General features: G+C 43.2%; 1 long non-coding RNA gene across 1 annotated transcript; it reads right to left on the reverse strand.

Annotated features, from left to right (window-relative positions):
* Positions 1–2,859: 2,859 nt before the first annotated feature.
* Positions 2,860–18,533, reverse strand: LOC114017098 (uncharacterized). The gene is made up of 3 exons (XR_003561964.2): positions 16,598–18,533; positions 15,237–16,450; positions 2,860–3,361 (listed from the first exon to the last, which is right to left on the reverse strand). It is a non-coding gene; the product is annotated as an uncharacterized LOC114017098 (long non-coding RNA).
* Between the last annotated feature and the right edge of the window lie 3,620 nt (positions 18,534–22,153).

Genomic DNA, 22,153 nt, shown 5'->3' on the forward strand with positions numbered 1-22,153 from the left:
AGTGATCCCTGGGTATATAAGCAGGGAATATCAAGTAGGCGTTAGAAAGGATCCAAGGATTGGTTTAGACCCTTTGGCCTCAGCACTGGAGTGAGAGATGACATTCAGCCAATTATCCATTCAAACCCTCAATCCTTTTCCAGATTCTTGTTTCCCAACACAGTCTATTCCATCTGGTACATAAATCTCAGAGTTTTAATTTCCTTTACCTGTACAAACTATGCTAAACCAGCCTTTCTGTCATCTGCTAACATTAGTGTTAGTGTGGAGTGAACCTCTCCTTCAGCCGCTGCCACACCAACTCAAAGTAACAACTGGATACAAGTAGGAACACTGATATTTGATGTGTTTACATTTCCAATCTATTTACAAATCCTACCTTGAGATCTGTAACTGAAACAGTTGGAATTTGTGTACCATTTCCTATTTGATCCTTTACTGTTTGAGTTTATGAATGAGTGTGTATGGGAGCAAATTAAAGGCTTATGGGAAGTTCTTACATAGATATTAGTATAATAATCAACCAGATATCTTTATTTTAAATCCAGCTGAGGCTGACAATTTATTTTCCAAAAATCAATACTAGCTGCCTCTACATGTGTTATATTGCTTTAGTATGTCAATCATTGTAAGATTATCCTTGAATTTCCTTGAGTTAATTAATATTAATGTTAAATACTAACGATCATAGCAATATCTTTAAAATATTGATCTAAAATAAGGTTTATTTTGTCTCTAGAACTTCCCCAGTGTTGTATGGCTTATTAGAAATCAAAATAAAAGACCTAGGGAGCTCTTCAGCTTTGTTACTCTAGGATTTGGAATTAGAAAAACCCGGTGATTTCATACATAACTTTAGAATCTGATTGTTAGTATACTCCCGAGTTCCAATGAAGTGAAATTGTTCAAAGAAAACATTAATCCTCTGTTTATTCACAAGATACAAAGAAGTGTCTTTTGGGCCAGTATTGCCATTTCTCTCTCAGCCAGTCAACCAACTGAACTATGGATTATTTAGTTTAAACTCTGATTTTCTGTGTGACAGTGCCCTACTCAGACCTTCCGTGGAGCATCAGGATTAAGCTCCCATTGGACATTTGTGGGCAAAGGAGCAGAGGTAGTTTTCATGCTTATGAAAGCAAGGAATCCAAGCATCCTGAAAAGATCTGGCACACAGCATTTTTTCAGGGCACAATCCTACTGTGAATGTTCCCATATTTCCTTGCTGTCTAGCAAGGTGTAGGTTACCTTCTGCCTCACTGATGGCAGACTCACTCCACACTGGTTTGACTTCTGCCTCCCTGAAAGTGTGGACGTCAGATTACCAGCAGCTCACTGCCAAGGGAGATGCTGTTTCAGAACTGTTAAGTTTGCGATTTTACTGAAGGTCATTTTCTCCCCATCTGCCGGTGAGCACGGCCCGACTGGCTGGTGCATTAGAATAAACAGATGCTATCAGCACCAACAACAAATTATCTTCTGAGGCTTTGTAATTTCTAGGGAGTAGCAGGTTGTGGCAAGTCAATTTACATTTGGGATGGAAAGGGAGTGAAACAGAGGTTATATCAGCATTAACAAATTATTCAGCACAAGGGAAAAGGAACAGTAAATCGAAGCTGGACGCTACATTGTGAAAGAAGCCATTATCTGTGCACCCGTATTAAACCAGACATGAACATACGGAGGTTTCACATACGAAAAGAATTTGTGTTTTATGATTAAGTGGTAAAAACTCAGAGAGAGCATGTGCATATGCATGTAAATGCTCCAGGAGAAGCAACTTTTCACGTGAAACACTTCCTTGCATCAGGACCTGTGGGTGTGCTGCAGTCATCAGCTGGAGGGGAGACCCACTGTTTTCTTGCCGTAACCAGAGTGGTGGCATAACTGAATTTAGAAATCCTTTCACTGCTTCTCTGCAAGAGTGGAGTGCACACTTACCTAGGTATTATCAGATGCACAAATAGTTTAGCCTATAGTATTATGCATATGTACCTGTACATAAGCTGGCAGAACCAGCCAAAAGCCATGCAAGAAGTTTACAACAAAATGAAGAATGAAGCCCCGTGTTCCTAAATCCCATCTTGGGGTGCCAGCAAACAGGACTTGCTCTGCTTTCTTGACCCAGGCTGCACTTCTGCTACATTCAGAGACAGCTCACATGCTTCTTTGTGCATGGAATGGCAAAATAAACCTATATTTCTGAAGTTTATGCAGTATATCCAGGCAAGGTACCCATTAAAGGCAAGTTCTACACCTCTGCTTTTAGCCATTGTATCTCTCTACCCATTCCACATCGGTACGCAGAGTCTGCACCACTTTTTCATAACTTTTCCCTAGTGTTTTAAGAAGAATTCATATTTCTGATTGGGACTGGGGAGCAATAAAAATATGTGCTGCAATCTTATTTGCAGAAGATGCCAGACACACATTTCAGAACCAGACTGGTTTTATCACACAGTGAAATACGCTATTTCAGCACTCCTGTGTCACTATGGAAAGACAAGGCTTCCACACATCTCCATTGCAGGTGGCTGTTCCTGCCTCTGGACCCAATGCGCCCTGGGATCTACCTCCCTTCACATACGGACTGGCAAAAATGTTTATCCCAGCACCCTGGGGCTTTAGCCATGTTATTTTCTACCACTGCCAAGAAAGTATCTGCAGATATTGATAAATTCTGATGTTTCACTCACATCAGTCCAGAGCTGCCTACACAATCTGGCAACAGTTTTCATTTCCCCAGCCCAAAAAGGAAACTAGTCTTACCAGTCCTGAAAGACTTCAGTACAAATGTGAGTGGGTAAGCCACGCATGTAACTCAAAGATGTAGAAATTTCTGTAATTTTTCTTTAACGTCACATACCTATTTTTATTTCAGAGGAATACACAAGAGTTAGTCATCAGTGACTTTTGCAGGCTACATTAGAGACAAAAATTTCCAAAAAAGCAGCCATTTGCACGATATTTCAGATATTATTCTGTGTTCCCTGTCAATTCTTCTCTTGTTTTTGACATGACTTTTGATCACTGTCACATGACTGGAAAAGTTCACAAGGAATCTGTCTCAATTGGTCTCTCTATCACAAAACACAAGAAATTTTACATGAGGCAGTTCAGCAACTCAGATTCAAGACCAAACCACCAGCCTTTAGCTACCTATGGGTTTCCATCTGCTGTCCTGATTCACCATTTCCCTTACCTGCCAGAATGCGCTGAAAATTCCACTGCAATTCTTTGTCCGGTGTGCAGCGAAGGTCTCACAGGGGGTATCTGTAGACCAAGGGCATCAATGGCACAGACCGATCGATCATTCCTTCAAACGATCGGAGAGATTTCTCATGCCTTCTCCTTTCCCCTACTAAATGACCAATTTAGAACAAAAAAATAATTTCAGTAAGATGACTCAAAACTAAGAGTTGTCAACCATTTCAAGTCAATAGCCTTTCAAATTCTAGGGGAGCTATTCACATGCAGCTGAAAGCGATTGGTACAGACCTGGATTACTCTGAAGAGTCTATTTGACATCTCCTTTTCAGACTGCTGGGTGAACTGCAGCACAAGCAAAATCAGGTTGGTGATTCTATGATTTAAGAGCGTTCAACATTGGAAGTCAAAAAATCTAGTCTCCTTTCTCATCTACATGCCTTTGGACTGCCAGCAAACCTGGGGTGCAGCATCTCATCTTTCTAGCATAACATTTATAATATTCTGCTGTTCCTCTCACAAACACTGCCGAAGTTCCTTGTTTTTCAATTCAGTTCAAAACAGGGGCAGTACTTTTTGTTTCTCTGTCCTAATATCTGTTTATATTTTAGGGAAATCCAGGTGAAATGGCCTGTAATTATCTTTCAAGGGGCAGATTATAGATTTTACTATAGGCAAATCACTACATCTCTCAACATTTTAAATGATGCTGAAAAAAAATCTCACCAGAGGAAGAAGTCCAAATATTCTCCCAAGAAAACTGGGCTAGCACACTTAAAGCACAAAAGTTTCCATAGCCAAAAACATTCACATCTGGATGCTTTTAACGTTGTCAGCATGGCCAGACACCCACTTGTATCTGGGTGTTGTGCAATTCCAGCATGAAACTCAAACTCACACCATGAATCCAGAAGAAGCAGCCTAACACTCTGCCATCACACCCTTTCTTGTAAATCTTTGGTCCTAGAGAACTTCTTCCAGTTCTAGGGTTTGGAATAACTTGTTTGCAGATGAAAGCTGTCTTCTCCAAACCAAGTCCTGTATCCTGGCTGAGTTAGCTGGAGATAAATCAGCATAAAACTAAAATAGCACAATGGAAAGTCAGGCCTACTGTTAAATCATGCTTCTATTTTTATCTGGCAAAGCACTTAAACATGTGCTTGAGATCCACAGAACTTAAGCATATGCTTAAAGTTAGTCCTGTGTTTACATGTATTGTTAAGTCAGGTCTTATAAACCAATTGATTTTGTGAATCTGGCAAAATATTGTGATTTTTAAGAGAAAACACACGGTGCTGATCTCCACATCCAAAAAGTGATCCATAGGCTCAGGATGCAGAACCTTGCACATCAAGCAGGAAAAGCTGAGTACTTGCAGTGGGGTTAAAAGCTCACACACACCTAGAAAAAGAAAAAGGAATATTTGAAAAAGAACTGTGAGATGGCACAAAGCAGGAAACAAAATTCAGAGTTAAGCAGGTTCAACCTTAGTAGAAAAGGTATACAAAAATGGTGGTGCAGGTAAAGCCAAGCAGTTCACCTGCAACACTGTCCAAAACCAGATACTTAACAGGCACACTATGGAGGCCATGCACAGAATGGTCACAGTCCTCCAGTTTCTGGCCATCAGCAATTTAGGGACTTGAAGACCTCCAAGTCCACACAAGCCACTGTGTTAAGTAGCCTCCGATGAATGGATCCTACAGGATTTTGGCTGATCCAATCTTAAATTTATTTCATTTTGCCATTTCAGTATCCATCACCACTTCCACAATATAATAATGAAAAAGTACTCCTTTTATTCTATGCTACTATCCTTTTTTAGCTTCTTTAGCACCCCTAGTCCTTGTGTTACAAGGAGGAGGGAATGATCAGTTTCTACTCACCTCTTCCATATCACTCATGATTTTATAAGCCTCTGTCAAATGCTTCTCCAGTTTTCAAGGCTGAGGAGCCCTACTTTATTTAGACTTCTCCATTAAAAAAAAGACCCCTAGCTACTCTTACTGCTCTTTTCTAGGTCTTTTATACTTCTAATATATCTTTTTTGAAAACCAATAAGCAGATTTGCACACAGCAGCCAAGATGCAGGAATGCTACAGGAAGTTCAACATCTCCGCCTCTCCTCGATATAGTGCAGTGGCATAAGCTGTTGGTTTTATCAGTTATTCCAAATAACTCCAGAAATTTGTCTTTGCCATTTATAGGATTTCCAGTACTGGTCTTAGATTTCTGGAAAATCAGCAACAATTACTTTATAAATCCTTTTCCTGAATAAAGAAACCACAGAAAACACATCTACCTAGAGCCACGAATAGATGAATAGTCAAGATTATTTCCCCCTGTATTATTTATGTATATTGACATTGACTTTTTTCTGCCACTGTACTGCCCAGTCTCTCAAGATTCTTCTGCAAAGGACCAAAAGACTTTTGTTATCACTGTCACAGTGATTTTTTGGCAAGAACACACTCCCTCCCTTCCTTTTTATTTTTTTTAGGTAGCACTGTTGAAGAGCAGAGCTCCCCCTGCCCCAGAAACCCTTCAAGGACTGCGCCCCTAAAGGATTACTATAAGGAACATGAAAAATTTCTATTGTGGAAATTGGCTAATTATAATTATCCTTTTCTTCATACCTTGGTAAGACCTTTTCAAACCCCATTCAAAACCCCAAGTACACTATACTAAGTGTCACATGCTTCTCCAGATGCTTATTCATTCCTTCAAAGAACTCTAGGATTTGTGATGCATGTCTTTAATTTACAAAAGCTGTGTTAACACATCCACAATATATCGTATTTATGTATGCTGCCACTAAACCTGTTGTAATTTCCTCTCGAATTTTCCTGGTACAGAAGCCAGATTTGAGTAGTCTGTAGTATTTTTTAATCCCTGCTGGAACCCTTTTTAAGACTGTGTCACATTACTTAACTCTTTTGGGATCAAGGCTGACTGAAACAAGTTTCATGCCAAAGTAATTTAGTACATTTGAGTGAGTATCACTTGTCCTGGTGATTTGTTATTGTTCATTTCATTGATCTGTTTTAAAAGCTCTTCTATTAACAATTCAATTAGGGGGCATTCCTTGGGCTCAAACCTTGGAGGACTTCCTATGTGGTATGCAGCCGGTGACTTTTGCTGTTTGCCATAAAGTGGTCTTACTGACCTTGATCGCTTCTTTCACACCTTGGTCATTTGCTGAACCCTTTTTTTTTCTTTTTTTTTTTTTTATTTTATTTTTGCAGGCTGCCAGCTCCTGTTGTATTTGGAAGAGCTTTTGTTATTAGTTTTCATACCTTTTGTGAGTCACTCCTCACACTATTTCAGTGTGTGTTGTCATAGTTCTACATTTAACTTGTAAGAAATTATATTCCTCTCCATTTGCTTTGTTTAGGCATGATTTACACTTTTTAAAGGACACCTTTATATTTCTAATAGTCACCCTTACACCACTGTTTAACTGTAGTAACTTCCTTTTGCGTTAGGTTTATTTCGGGAACTGGTGAGACATGTTTTCTCCAATTTGCATTCTTACAAGGGATGCTACTTACACTCTCAGCTCATTTACCTGGTCCTTTAATGTTATTTAAACTGCTTTTTAAAGAAGAATATTTTCATGGTCTTTGGGGTTTTCTTAATGTTATTATTTCTACAAAAGTATTGAATTTGACAATGCAATGGTCACTACTGCCAAGCAACTCTTCAGTGCATCAGCTGTAGTTTAAACAAGGTCCTAGTCAATTGCGTCTTTTCCCTTTTATTGGTCTGTTTAAAAATGTTGAATAAAATTTGCTCTTTATAGTCTAACTAGGGCAAGTCTTCTCCAATCTCTTTTCTTGTATACTATCTTTCTGTTGCCTCTGATCTTTCTTAGTGTTTTATTGATATTGTCACTGCCATGGTCAGCTGTTTAAAAGGGTAAGCTTATTATAATGTTTTTCTTGATTTGGCATGGCATCTTTCAATCCATAAAGAGTGGGTGGTAAATGATGATACAGATAACTGATTTATCTTATTGGACTCTGATTTCCAACAGACTGTGAGTCACTCCTCCAACGGCAAAATCTATTCTTGCCATTTCTACATAATAAGTATCCTGATCGTACAGCTTTGCAGTGATTCTCTTCATTCAGTAAGATTTCTGGAGGCCAGTGCATTACTATTCACCCAACCACACTTAATATTTGTAGAAAAGCACAGATACTGTTGGTCTTGGTCTAGCTGCTTATCTGCGCATGCCTTGTTTAACTGCTCAGACCGCACTATTTTATTCACAGCCTGAATGTTATAGGCGGCTGTCCTGTCCTGCAGTGAGGGAACAGAGCTTTTTGTGCTGGGGAACTTGTCATCAGGATGAGTGTGTTCTTCTCCACATCCTCATCTCGAATCATTTTAAAAACAGCCTTGGTAATTGTTTTCATTTCCAGTGCCACTAGTCTGGCTGCCTGCATTTCAGAAGACACCATCCTTCTCACCCATTCTTAGAGTCTTTCCTGTTTCTAAGAAGTCTTCTTCCCACACCACTTCCTCAGACACATATTGCATTTCTGCTTTTCTGGGACAAGTATTTCTTGAATGCTGTAGTGGAGTTCCTGTTCTTTACTATCCTCTCCTATCAAAATATTATGTTTTGCCTCCTGGAGCTCTCTCATATTTTCTTGGTGATCATATGACCGTGACCAACCATGACGCACAAGGATGGTCACACCAGCTCCTTTCCAGTATCCTCTCAAAGGCTGCCCAGACACGACAAGATACAGTCTCCAGTGCTTTAAGTAAACCACCACAAGCTCCTTCCTGGCCTGGTATTCCCAGTTATCAATCCCGTGCAGCGCCACAGCCTGCCTCTTCCTACTCAGCGGGACTGTTGTCCTTTCAACATGTGTTTTGCTTAAGTGGATACACAACATTGCCTTCTGGCAAGAGAGAGAGGTCACGTGGACAGTATCTCTTGCACACATGTTTACTCATTCAGTCTGAAACACAAATTCATTATTTGCCTTATTGTCTCCTAATTCAAGCACCAACAGTAAATCAAGCCAATTCTCCAGACAAAATCTCTTCTACATGTTCATTGTACTTTCAGCATCCAGAAAACAGAAATCTTCTTTTACTGCACATCTAAAACCAGCACAAAAACAGGGGAACATGTTTTCCAGAGGGAAAATTTGGTCCTTATACTTCCTATCACCACAGTCCTTACTCTCCTGTGGTTATGAAAGTTTCCTTCTATTTAGAAGCCAGTCTTTTGGGGAATATGATTGTGGTTTTCACATTTATTTTATTTTTTAAAGACTGACCCTTGGTTTAATTTGCAGAGACCACATGGTATAGAACAGATCAGGGAGTCTGGCACAGAGACAGGAGGTACCTTCACCCCTTGGACAATTACACATGAAATGTAAAACCTAGCAAGTCTTGCATTTAATCCTCTTTGCACCCCTTAGCCCCCTGCCAAAGATCAGAAATTCTTCTCTTAATAAGAATAAAAGATTTCAGAACACATCATCAACTCCTCCCTTTAGCCCTCAATACTGACAGTTTTATCTCTATACACAAAGCTGCTCCCCCTTTCTCCAGCTTGGCAACAAAACCCAAGCTCAATGAATATTTTATATGTGTGTGGTTAATGGAGCATTCTGGCTCCAGTCCATGAGGAACCTTACACAACGGTGTACTAACTGCTTCTCAATGTAACATTTTGAGTCTGTCCAAAAGGGATGTGTGTTTGCCAGTTGAGCCAATACACTATTATTGTCTTGTCAGCCTAGTTCCTGTCTTAGGTTCCAGAGCAGGGTCCCCTGCCACAGCAATTTGCCACCATTGTGCTCCCAAGCAGCAACCTGAGAAGATTAGCCCAGCTCCAAGCTCTATTTTTCCCCCTCTGTATTTTGAGGTCGGTATCTCATGTGGGGCAGGGAGTGCCTGCAGTCTTTCTCCTTCAAAGATATACACAGGGATAAGCAATCGCATCACAGATTAACACAAGCGTAAATACAAAGCAGTTAAAATGAGATTTTTAATTTTGATGGAAACCAGGCTTCCATATTCTTTCATCAGCTCTGAAATTTTGGCCTTAAAAATCCACCTGATTGATTGAAAAAGTGATAGCAGAATGACAATATTTGACAAAGTACTTATCACCTCCTCACTTTAAAAACCTCCTCTGTTCCTCAGGGCCATCACAGGCAGAACACCATCTCTATCAAAATCAGCACACAGTCATCTCAACAGACAGACGAGCACAGATCACTCCCCTTAAAACAGACAGCATAATTCTACCCTGCACATAGAGAACATCTATGATAAATGGTAAAAAGAAGATAGCTGTTGGATTTCTCAGATGAAGCACCCTGTGAGAGTTAGGGGTCCAGATCTGGATGCTCACCTACCTCCCCAAGAGTTTGTGGGGAGCACAGGAGTTTCCAAAGCATGAATCATCCCAAGCTGAGGCAGATGTCTAGAATGGGTAACATGAATGGCATGGGCTGTTTATCACTCCTCACCGACCAAAGAGAGCGCCTAGATGACAATCTTACACTTTATGTCTGAGGTTTAGATAACTAAAATCAGGTGAGATGATTCCAGCCCCAAGGTTTGCAGACTCATTACCAGATGAGCTGCAGACCCTGACAGACTTAGGGCAGAAAATAACAAGATAAAGAAAAGTGCTGATGTGGAAGGAGTGATCTCATTTCTTCCCTGCCTGAAAGCAGAAGCAGTTTATGTTTCAGAAGGCAAAGCTCATCCTTTGCTCTCACGTCATTGCTGAAGCACAGTGGAAGCAAGAGACCACCACTGTTTCACTTCGCCAGACCCCACGGTGCTCTCTACAACATCTGTATGAGGTAGTCACCATCTACACAAGGCTTGGGTATTACAAGCCAGTAAGCAAGGCCCAGAGGTGCCAGGGAGAGACTGTTGGCCAAAAAATAGATGAGGTGAAGGTTTTCAATAGGACAAACAGTGCCTCCTCACCCAGCAGTGCCTGCATACTCATCTTACCCCAAACAGGCAGCATTGGAAGGGTCAGGAGCTGAAGGATGTGGGGAGGGGGCTGAAAGACACATGGATTAAGGGAAGCTCCATGGAAACTTTGAAGAAATTTCCTACTGCAAGGATTTGGGAGAAAAAGCAATAGTTTCCCCCAAAGCACTAAGAGGATCCACATGTCTCATATCACACTTCAGCAAGGGTAGACACTGCACAAATACAATCAAAAGCCATAAATCTGACTGACCAGAAGCTCAGGCTGCTCTGAATGCAGCTCTGAAGTCAGGTTGTTTCTCTCCCCTAGAAGCACGCACAGCAAATCAGTCATTCTACCAGTAGATAATCCAGTTACCAGCCCTCCTCCTTCTCCCTCCCAGATCCCTCAGCTCCCCTCAATATTTTTGGTCACTCCCACCCCCGCCCCCACCCTTCAGAACTATCATCAATGGAAAGTTTTGAGAATTAGCCGAAAACAACCAAAGCACCTAATTGACTGAAGAAGGGAAATGGCAACTTCCATCATCTCAAAAAGCTGCACCTTTCTCCTACTCATCTCAAAGCTGAATAAAGGAATTAAAAACATAGCCTGCGGCAGCCAGCAGAGATTTACAAGAAGCAGACATTAGTTTTCACTCTAAAGGCTGGGCGTGTTCGTGTGAGCCAGAAGGAGCAAACACAGGGAAAGAGAGCAGAAATGTACAGAGTCTTTGCATTTAAAGAGGAGGAAGAGAAAGAAAAAAAGAAAATTTTAAAACAACCAACAACAACAGCCTCTAAACCCTTCCTAATAAAACCGAGATCATCCTGGCAACATGAAATGCTACCCTACTTTGTTTATTTATCGACACAAAGAAAGAAGCAAGTTGGCACCTTGGAGGGTATTAAATGCTGGTTTTTTGCTGACTGAATGACCTCAGCCGAAATATTTTCCATGACAAGAGCCCAGAAGACGCTGGCACAGTGTCAGACAATAAGATTTTCAGAGTGTATTTACATTCTATCCATGGCCCCAGGCTGTTCCAAACCCATAGGCAGGTGCTGCCTTTATCTGTTCTTTGCTCACCTGGCTCCCTAGCAAAATGTTCTGAGGCCTGCAGCTCAGCTGCCTTAACTGTTTGCTGCCTGGTGCTTAGAAAGCTTCAGAGACATCTGGAACCCTGGCAAATGGAGGTGGCGACTCCAGTTGCCCCCGAAAGCTGAGCAGTGAGTGGTGTGTAAGTTTTTCCAACAAGCAGAGGGAAAACGGTGGTGGTGCAATGGTAAAAGGCAACTAAAAACCAGATGAATTCATGCTGAGGCAAAAGATACTTTTTAATAAAGGAAGGGAGAAGGTGGTTCTTTCAGGGATGCACTGCATTCTCCATCACTTGGGATCTTTAAACTAGGTCTGGGTAGCTCTCTAAGAAGAAACACTCAAGATCCTGCAGAAGACCAGAAGAGAGGGTCACAGATCCTGCAGAAGACCAGAAGAGAGGGTCGCAGTTACAACTTCTAGCCTTGAAACCTGTGCAAGACAATATGCCACTTTCAAGCCGGGGATGCTCACCAACCCGCTTCCCTACAGCAGTGGACAAAAGGGAGGGAGAGTCAGGCTAAGCCACAAAGAACCACAGGATTGTGTCTTCCAGCTCCATGGTGCAAATTCCCTACATCAACGGCTTCCAGCTACATATTCTGCCATAGACCAGCTCCTGACCTGGTCTCCAGCAAAACTATCTGTTCCATCCCTGTGGTGGAAACAGCCTCCCCTTTGCTCGGTTTAATTTGGCTTCTAGTGCACAACTCCTTTCTCTTGAGTAATAAGCCTCCAGGAGATGCTGCGAGAGGATACGCCCTTAATACCACGCAACCAGGAAGAATGATAATTGCACTTTCAACAGCACTATGTACAAGGCAGCCACCAAAGCAGAGGAAGCATGAATTAAAGCAGGATAAAAAGGAGGGGCTTTACCATCTACCTAATAAGGCATTATTCATGCTTTTGGAAAGCTTCCTTGCAGAGAGATAAAGAGACATAATGGGTAGTCAGAGGTGACTGACTGCATCTGGAAAAGGCAAGGCCGGCCTGCCTCCCATCTCACAGCTCCGTTGTCATGCTGGACTCATTCTACCTTCTCAGCCTTCAGCTCGCCTTCCTCTCTTACCTTCTTGCCATGCATCCTTGTTTAACCCATTTAGCACCCACGTCAGCTCACCCCCCCACCCATGTGCATGGCTCAGGTCTGGCCCACTCACACGTGCCTTTACATGAGTTCTCTCCAGTCCCATTACCTTCACCCAACCAAGGTGATCCCTTTTTTCCTTTCTTCTTCCTTTTTCTGTCATTCTTGTCTTCCCTGCAAAGTTCTTCAACTCTAATTCACTCCAGACCTACTGTGTGCAAAGCATGTCCTCCAGCCCACACCTATCAGCTCGCTAATGCCACTCCACATCAGATAGGATGCAGACTTCTGCTGACTGTGCTTGTAACTGTATTTATGTATTTGTCTGCCCTCACTTTCCACCCAGGAAACAAAAACGTGACCTTACCCTCCCACAGATTCATCATAATAAACTTCCACTCATGAGCCCAAAACAACGCTGTTTTAAGCATCTTCCCAAAAGCTAATTAACCACTGCTCACTTGCATAATCTGTCACTGTCCTTTTTGATCCTGTTGATTAGTTATCATAATTTATAAGTATCTTGCAGCCTTTGCCATTTCTGAAGCTGTTTCTAGGTGTGCTCGATGATGGAGCTGTGCACGACTTGCTGCACTGGGAAGCACACCTCCAGGAAGCCTTTCCTGCTGGGCAGAAAAACAATCAATCTCTACCCACCCAGATGATATTTCATACGGCTTTCAGGTGCATGGGAGACAGACCCCTAGCGGGATTCTCAAAGGATCCTGATAAAGTTAGACAGTTCAGTCCCATCAAAGCCACAGCAGTTTGGGTAGCCAGCCAGCTAAGGCCCTGTGAAAGCTCCGTGTGCATCTTCAGGAGCTAAAATGCTTTTGGAAACTGGACCTAGGTGTTAAATGTTTAACCAGGTCTGTGGCCAGCTCTCTGGTGCCTTATTCCTGGATAAGATTAGATGCACACATGCACTAAGTAAGACCACCACACAAGTAGATGTACGGAGAACACCTTTTCAAAGCTGTCCCTTCCCTGGCTTTGCACTCCCAACATAGCACTGTTACAGACTAGTTTAAAAAAATATAAACAAAACCAAAAAAACACAACAAAACAAACAAACAAACAAACAAAACAAACCAACACTACACTCAATCAATCAATCTGTAGTCCTCCTGGGATAAAATAAATGTGCTACAAAGAGCTCCGATCAGCTGGAACAGTGAGGATACAAATGGAAGAAAACATGAGACTAAGCAGGTACGGCACACAGCATCCATCTGCCACCTCCCACTCCCAGCAGGAGCTCCCAGTAAAGCCTGCACACAACATTGCTGCTACTGCCCAGCCAAGGACGTCTTTTAAACATTGCCTCTCTAATAATCCTGTAAGGATTTTTTCAACTCTGTCCTGTATAGCATTCTAATTACTCGCACTGTTTCAGTAGCTCAATCACTTACAGAATGTATTTTCATCCCACTAATTGTGGGTTTCCCAGAAGACTCAGTGCAGTATTTCATCTCCTCAGTGCTATTAAATGCCTTAGGAAAGCATCCAGCCTCCCAGAAGTTAATTTTTTTGTGTGCATATGGTTCTGGGGAGGAAGAAGGCAAATCAGGGGAAGAAAGATTTTTAGGCTGTAAAGAAAAAAAGACATTCTGGTTGTCAGCTTTCAGGGCAAAAAAAAAAAAAAAAAAAAAAAGACAATATTTCAGATAATGTAACAGCCTCGTCTAAGTCAGCAGCAGGTCTGGAACCTGCTATTTCTAATGCTAATAGCACGCAGCTCTACCCCTGCACTGGGAAAAGTAATTTCATTAGTTAGTAGCTAAAGGTTATATCTATATCACTAATGGCATCCACCCAGGGAAGCAATTCCCAGCCTCCCAGGACAGGTAGTGCCGGACATCTCACGCTGAACCGCCCAGGGCTAGCCTGGCTGTAGAGCAGACTGGCCATGCCCATAGCGCCTGGCACTTGGCCTTGTGGCCATAGGACATAATAGCTGCTTCTGTGTACGCTTGAAGTCAACATGCCTAAAATACTTTGAGAGTTGTGTGGCAGCCCACGAAGGCAATGTTTGTACAGCCTGACACTGAAGGGCTGTGTTGCATGCTCTGCAGAAGGGGGTGGTGGTGGCAGGGCCACCAGGTCTGAGGTGGCATGGAAGGACTGTGAGGGGTAGCGGGAAGCCAAACCAGGCCCACTGCTGTGCCGCCTTCTGGGAGCAGTCATGCCGGTCTTCTCTTGGTGGGATCCAGCAGGTTCACCCCAACAGCAGAAATGAAAATGGGCTGGGAGGCTGAGGTGCCTGGCAGTGCAGGCATATCTACTGCGTGCGGTCGCCCCTCTGAGCCAGCAAACTATCAGAGAGCCAGAGACCCATAGCCTCCAAATGCATTAACTAGAGCCATGTATTTTGAAGGAAGGAAAGAATGGACATTTCCAAGTGTATCTGTAGAGCATATCTGAAAAGCAGTAATTGTATGCTACTGCATTCCCTGGAGTGGTGGTAACATCATCCCTTCCCTCCATGCCAAGGAAATTTAGACAGAGCCCAGGGAAAAAACTGCAGTTCTAGTGGAAAAAAGGCCGAGATTTGCCAAGTCCCTGCAGCTCACAGCAGTGGGAGGGGGATGGAGATATAGCAGGTGGGGTATCTCTAGCCCAAAGCAGAGCCCTGTTTTCCAGCCCCTTCCTATTGGGTACAAAGTGCTTTAAAGCGAAGCCTTGTTTTCCATGATCCTGTAATGGTGGAAAAGGCTCGCAGGTGCTGTGCCACAGATGAAGATGCTTGTGCATTAACCGAGTAGATGTAACCCCCTGTACACACACTCTTAGTTACATGAAAGGCAGATTTGGCACCTTGGTTTATAACAGGGGCTGTGAGCTGATCAACAATAAATTATTGGATTGCCGTACCTCAACTGTGACCTTGAGACTTCAGGAAGAGACTTCCTAATTATGGTCTCTGGACTGTTGTGGTATGCAGGTCCCAGGAGGCAAGTCTGGTTTACTCTGGATCTCAGTGAACAAGAATCTGTGTCACAAAAGCCATTATCACAGTTGGCATTAAACAGCAAGCATCTTGCTAATTATACCTGCAAAAATACCCAGTTGAAATGGCCTGGGCAAACCAGAAGACCCCTACCTGTGCGAGAAATGCCCATGGTGATGTGAATTGGCTGCTCACATCATGGAAACATGTAACAACTCTGCCAGTGCTGAAGAGACTTCCTTCAGCGGCTCCTTTTGTAGCTCTCTATAAACATTTTTTTATGACAATTAAAGGAGAGGGATCTTAGCACTTGTCGGGAATTAAATGGAATGGAGCTCCACTAACTAAAAATAAAAATAAGGACAAGACAATCCATTGGAAACTCCTTTGGGCTTCAGTTGTGTTTCCACTCAAGAAGATGATATGGATTGCAAGGAGAGGAGCACAACCAATTACCTGAAACAGTGGCCTGTGGGTCCTGTCCCGACAGCAGTTTTATCCTGAGATAATTCACTTGCACTACCCACAACCCTGCACCCCGGCACTCTTACCTGGCATATTTGATTAGGGTGGATGAAGAAATATTCCAAAAATTGAACTTTTACATCCCCCGCAGGGGTACAAAGCACAGAGCAAATGCCATGACTCAGATACTGCCTGGAACATATAATAAGGATATTAAACTAGATCATCATTTTATAGGTTACTTTATTTTTAATTGGGAAGAAGAAGAAAAAAAAAAAAAAAAAGAAAACACAGAAGCCAACCAACCTACATATTTGGCCTTCAGATGAATTTTTGGTTTTACGTGACAGCTTTTTCCCCTACTTAAAAATTTGCATAAATACTGTCAAGACAGGACACGCATGGTAAAGAATATGCAAAAGCCAGAGCTAAGCCCAGCTGCCTGCCTCTCCCACTGCGCTCTGCCAGGACAGTGCAGATCAGCCGGGACTGGTACTGGGAGCAGTCCCCCCTCTGCAAGTCACTAGGTCAGGGACTTGGGCCTGCCAGCACATAGTCTTCCCTTTAGTGAGCCTTTCTTCACAGATCCCAAATGGAGAGCCTGGTTTTAGTTCACTCAGCCCCTTTCCTGCACAGTCCCTGTGACGTTGGAGCAGGGAGGTTGCTTCTTTTCCTGTGGAAATGGAGAAGAACCAGCTTCAATGTGACCTCCCCACCAGGAAGCTGCTGCTGTCCCCCGTCAGGAGGGGAGAGCAGGAACAGTGCAGCAGGGAAGGACGAGGACGCTGGAAGGAAGGTGTCAACGTAAGGTTGTGTTTACCTGTACAAGGGCACCCTGCGTGATTTCATGCAGATTTAATTCAGCTGGTGCAAACTCCCATGCAGACACTTACTTGGGGTTCAGGGAGGTTTCTCTCTGCTAACCGGATTAGGAAAGATTTAAGCTAAACCGAAAGAGAAGAATGCACACAAGCACTTTCACAGCTTAGAAAATAAACAAATACAGAGCAAATCTGCCTTTAGACATGGCCAAAGCAACCAGAGCTCCCTTCCCAGCAACCATCCTTACAAGGAATATTTTATCTAATGCCATCCTCTTTGCTGCTTTTCCTGCCACAACCCTACATTACCACCCACTCGGTACAGAAAATTGCTGCACTTTACACCTACATACTGCTAAATAACTTACATCACTCCAGAATTTGGCCCAAGTAGCCACACTGGCATGTGAAGAAGTGTACAAAACAGCTAAGCGAATGTTCTTTGTCCCTCTAAGATGGCAGTGGGCAGCAGAGCGTGCCTGTGCTGTGACAGCCTGGCAATGTGCTGCAGTAGGAAGAGCCAAAGGCAAAGCAGAGGGAGGCTCCAGCCGCTACATGGCGTTCAGCACAAGGAGGCTATTGCTCAAACCAGGTCCCATCAAGGCTTCCAAAATCCATACCGGTGGGTAGATACCCCCCATTTAAACAGTCCCTTCCCAGTGAGGACACTTGCACAAGTTAATGAAAGGGCATTTGCTGCCTGCCCAAGCAATACTGCTGCCATCTGTACTGAAGCTCTGCAGCGGTTCAGCTGGAGGTGCAACGCAACCAGCCAGTGAAAGCAAAGTTTACTGCATCCTCCCGAAAGGGCAGGGTGGATCTCCATCTGCAGGGTGTGGTTGCCTTGAGATGGAATTTGGTTGGGACTCAGGAGTAATAGCAGGAGTCCCGTGATGTTCACTCTGGAGAGGTGAGGATGTTGGTTTTACATTTTTTCCAAAAGGTTAGGAGTTGTGGTGAGCCTAATCATTCTGGCATGTCAACCTGTGCTATCTAGGGGGAAGAGCACCACCTTCTGAATTACCAAGTCAAATTGACTGTAGCAATCAACTTTTCCTTCCAAGTCCCCATCCAAAAACAAACAGGCCCAACCCTACTTAACTTATGAGATCATAGCCCAAGGCATTGTAGCTCTCTGGGACATCACTGCCTCACCCATCATCTACAAACATCAGTTGTGCAGGGATGGTACAGATCTCTCCCAGATTTTACATACACAAAGATCTCTGACCAATGACATAAGCCCACTAGAAAGTGCCTGCAGCATCTCTCCGAGGTGGTAGGTAACCAGCAGAGCCATGGAAATAAGGACAGAGCAGTGGAATCATCAGGAACATGTACTGCACAGAGCCCTAACCTCTCCTGGCTGGCTCCCAGTGAAAACTCCTTGCCCAAGCTGGTGCTTGTCATTCAAAGGCTGCCTTTTGTGAACCCTGCTGCACCAAGGCTTTGCTGCTGCTCAGCTCCACTCAGAGTAGCATATTCATCTTCCCATCATCACTTCAGAACCTATTTGCATTGTTAAATCACTAAGAGAGATTGGTTTACCCTTGATATCTTAAAATCAAAGCTGCCTGAGTGAGAGTGCTTTCTTTTGTTAAAGCACGTTACTACCCTTAATGGGTTTCTCAAATGTATAATCCATACCTTACACTTCAGAAGTCATAAAGCCTTATTGTCCTACAGTTCAGGCCTGACCCAACACCTCCTGAAGCAAAAGCAAAAAGTTCTCATTGACTGTTTCTTGGATCTGGCCTTTTCATAGCATTGGTTCTCTGACCTCAATGCAGAAACCTTCATCACTGCCTAAAGAAGTAACTTTATTCATCCATACCTTACATGTGGCAAAACAGAGGTATGATGAGCCGCAGAGGTCCATGACAGGTCAGGCTGTGACTCTGAGCGGAGATCAGAAGGTCTGAACTCTGGACCCAAGATAGCTCTTTAACCACTACCTACCACTTTCCATTAGCAACACAAAGAACCACGAAACACAGGAAAAAAAAGGAGAATAATAGCTATTAAATCTCTCCTAGCTGGCACAAAAGTGCTGCTTGAAGTGTGTAACTGGAACCTCTGATGACCATTTCACAAGTCTCTTGGGTGTTCTGCTTGACAGCTTTGTACCTGGGAATTGGCTCCATTCAATAGTTTCACAAACAAAATCAATTTAAGTAGTTGAGAATACATATACTACTTGAGCAGGCAACAAAGCTGGGAAGAGCTAACACTATATAGAGCAGACGATCAGAAGTCAAAATTATCTTGATAATCTGGGAAAACTGGGGCAGGAGGGATGGTAATTCAGTGAAAATCAGTGCAAGACACTATGTTTGTAGAGGCATCCTTCCTCCCAGCTCAGCATAGGTAAGGTCTCGACTGGTGGATTGCCTCTAGCCTCAGACTCACCCTTCAAGAAAGATGTGGACAGACCACAGAGTCCAGAGAAGCAGAAGGTTGGGAAACATGATCTCCAGCAACCACACGAGCTGGGGTGTTTAGGTAAGGGGAGACCTGGCTAAGAGGAGCAAGAGGGACATCTTAACTGTGCAAAAGGCCATGTAATAAATGGGTTGGACATCAGGGCTTCCAACCAGCCCTCCTTTAGTGGCTGTATGATAATTCCACTTTTGAATTCTGGAGCCATTTCTGTAATAATTATATGCTTTATGACTAAGAAAGAAGCTTGAAATATAATTTGAGGGTAATCTAAAGGTTAAAAAAGTTGTAGTTAAAAAAAGCTTGAAAAACTTTGTCTTATGTCATGATTTGGCTCAGGCTGGATGAGAAGATCCAGAAATTTTGATCACCATTTGGCAATGCTTACTTGCTTCCCTAAATGGTTCTAAAATGGCACCAACATTATATCAACCATGTTACCTCCTCCCATTGTCTATGTTTTTACTGACATGGATATCTGCAGGCTGATGCAGCTTTCCAAAGCACCCAGACGGCACAGGGGAGTGGAGCCCCGCTCTCTATTACATTGCAACTTAGCACCAAATTATTTCTTATTTTTCTGCAGAACTTTCTAAATGTATATCTGATTTGCTCTGCACTGACCTACGCAGGTCCTGCAGCGCACTTCACCTCCCAAATTTCACTCTGTGCCCAGCAAACATTAACATTCAGAGTAAGTTTTCCCTCCAGGTATGAGCTTGGCTTTCTTTCAGAGCAATCTCATTTTCCTATCTGCATGCACACTTGTGCTTCCTTAAAGAGCTTGAACTCCCATTAAACAGAAGAGTCTAAATGACAAGTGTTAAAATAATTTTTTTAACCTATTCCCATTCAGCAGGTGCCCTGCTTCCCTGCAGATGGGGCACCATCTCCAGCCTACTCAAAAAGCCCTTACCAACACCAGCATCTCATTTTTATCCTGATTTTCAGTCCCTTGTAGACAACAGAAAAAAAAAAAAAAATAGCAACTTGTGTGGATCCCATCTAAAACCACGTGCATAAGTTCAAAGATAATTAGCCTTTTAGTTGCTAAATGCTGTGCAAAGCACACATTTAAGAGCTAAACCTGATTTTAATCTTTGCTTAATTCTTTTGCCAGAGAGTCCCATTCATAGTGAGGCAGCTGTCTAAATATCCCTGCCCCTTGGGGCGAGCAGACACGGGAGCCTGCTGCGATGCTGGTGAGTGACCCCAGCTGGCTGCTCCCCCGGCTGCACCCCAGAGGCAAGTCCGGCTCATTTGGGCCAGAGGATGCCAGCAAGGCTAGACCCCCCAAAAAAAAGGATTTCTCTGTGAAGTCCAATTTTTTCTCCTTCCTCAGTTCATCTTAAAATTGTAAGAGAGAGCTGGGTAGTGAGAGCAGTAAGATTAATGCAAAGTAATAGCCTCGGTAGTGAGGAAGGACATGGTTTACACCCCACTGCCTTCATGCTGGCTAGGCACGAAACCATCAGTCCCTGCATCCTCTGCCCCATATGACACATAACAGAGTCACCCCTTGGGTCCAAAAGGCCCTGAACAGCCCAAGGGCAACTGCAAACGGTGGGACAGTCGCACAATTGTTGTACTCCAAACCACAAGACTGATTTTTTTTTTTTCTTTCATAACACCTTGTCAAAGCTTTGCCACGCTACGAGTGCCTGCTTGTAATTATGCTCCTTAAAAACAAGTAAATAGGGTATTTTTTTTAATAATCTCAAACGGCCTTCTGCAGAATGTGATTAGACATTACTGCCTTCTAAAGCCAGGCAGCATATGCACTTCCACAGAAAGAGATGATGCCAGGACACAACAACCACCAAAATGTAATGAATCTGCTCTCTGCAACAGGCAGTAGCCTACACCAAGGTTTATTCACTCCATTGTCTTAATATTCTCCAGTATTTAGGGAAGCAAGACACTACTGCGTAACCAGATGATTATCCCCCCATGTGGGATATGTAATGCATGAAATGGGAAGGAGCTGAACTAAGGAATATGCCTGTGGTGTGATAATACCCTTTGCTCCTTCTCAAAAAGGCCAGTGCACTCTTCAGCTGCAGACCAGGGCTGACTACCATTTTAATATTAAAATGATCTTTAAGGGTTTTTATTTTTGCTTGACCAGTTTCTCTCTTATTGGCTCTTAGGTTCTAAAGTATAGGGTGTGGCATAAAAATTGTTTTATCTTCAATACGTTCCTGACATTTAACCAGGCAAGTCTTTCAGTCACAACCACTTGCTAGTCCTTCCCTCCATCAGACCCTAGGAGCCCAATGCCTCGCGTGAGGAACTAAGGTGAGAGCCGGGAAGCAAAGCTGGGAGAGGAGAAGACACAGATCGCAAGAGACATTTGGAAAGCAAACAGCCACCATGAGACAACATTTTACTTTCAGGCCCATGTTCACACAGACTAAATTGTCCGCCAGCCCCTCTGCCAAATACTTCCCATGGAGTGGCTCCCGGCAGCTCCCTGCTCAGCACCATACTTCAGTCCCAGGAGTGACTCCTCAGAGAGACAGTGCCAATCGGGAGTACTAAGGCTCAGGAGGAGTTCAGATGCCCTCCAAATAGCAGGGGGTTCTATTTACCTACTCATTTATCTGAGCTATACAGTTAGCTAATAGCTTGCACAGCGCTTTGAAGCGAGAAGGCTCTAGACAGAGGAGCATTAGAATTAGTCACATGAAAGCTATCATGAAGAAAAGGCTTTTCTTTTCTTTTCCACCAGGTTCCCTGTAAACCCAGTATTGCCAGGTCTAAAAGACTGTTGGCTCACGCAAGAATGACAAAAGTCTGATCTTGAATAAAGAGCCAACGGAGCTTAGAAATCACACCTAAGAAATGGTAGAAAGGCTTCCCTAAAAACTCAAATTTAAAAAAAATAAAACAAACCCATTTGGGATCCTTTAGACTTGCCTGCAAGCCTTGCACTCACCTTCATATGAGTTCACACCCACACTATGATTATACAAGCCCTCTTCTCTTGCAAAATCAAGCAGAAAACAGTCTATCACAAGACAGGTAATAAAAACACAAGATTGACCCGCTTTACCCTCAACATCACTACTTTTCCTAATTTGAGATACCTTTCCCCTGCTTTATCATCCAGGAAA

The sequence above is a fragment of the Falco cherrug genome, chromosome 11 (genome assembly GCF_023634085.1).
Source record: "Falco cherrug isolate bFalChe1 chromosome 11, bFalChe1.pri, whole genome shotgun sequence".
Lineage (NCBI taxonomy): Eukaryota > Metazoa > Chordata > Aves > Falconiformes > Falconidae > Falco > Falco cherrug.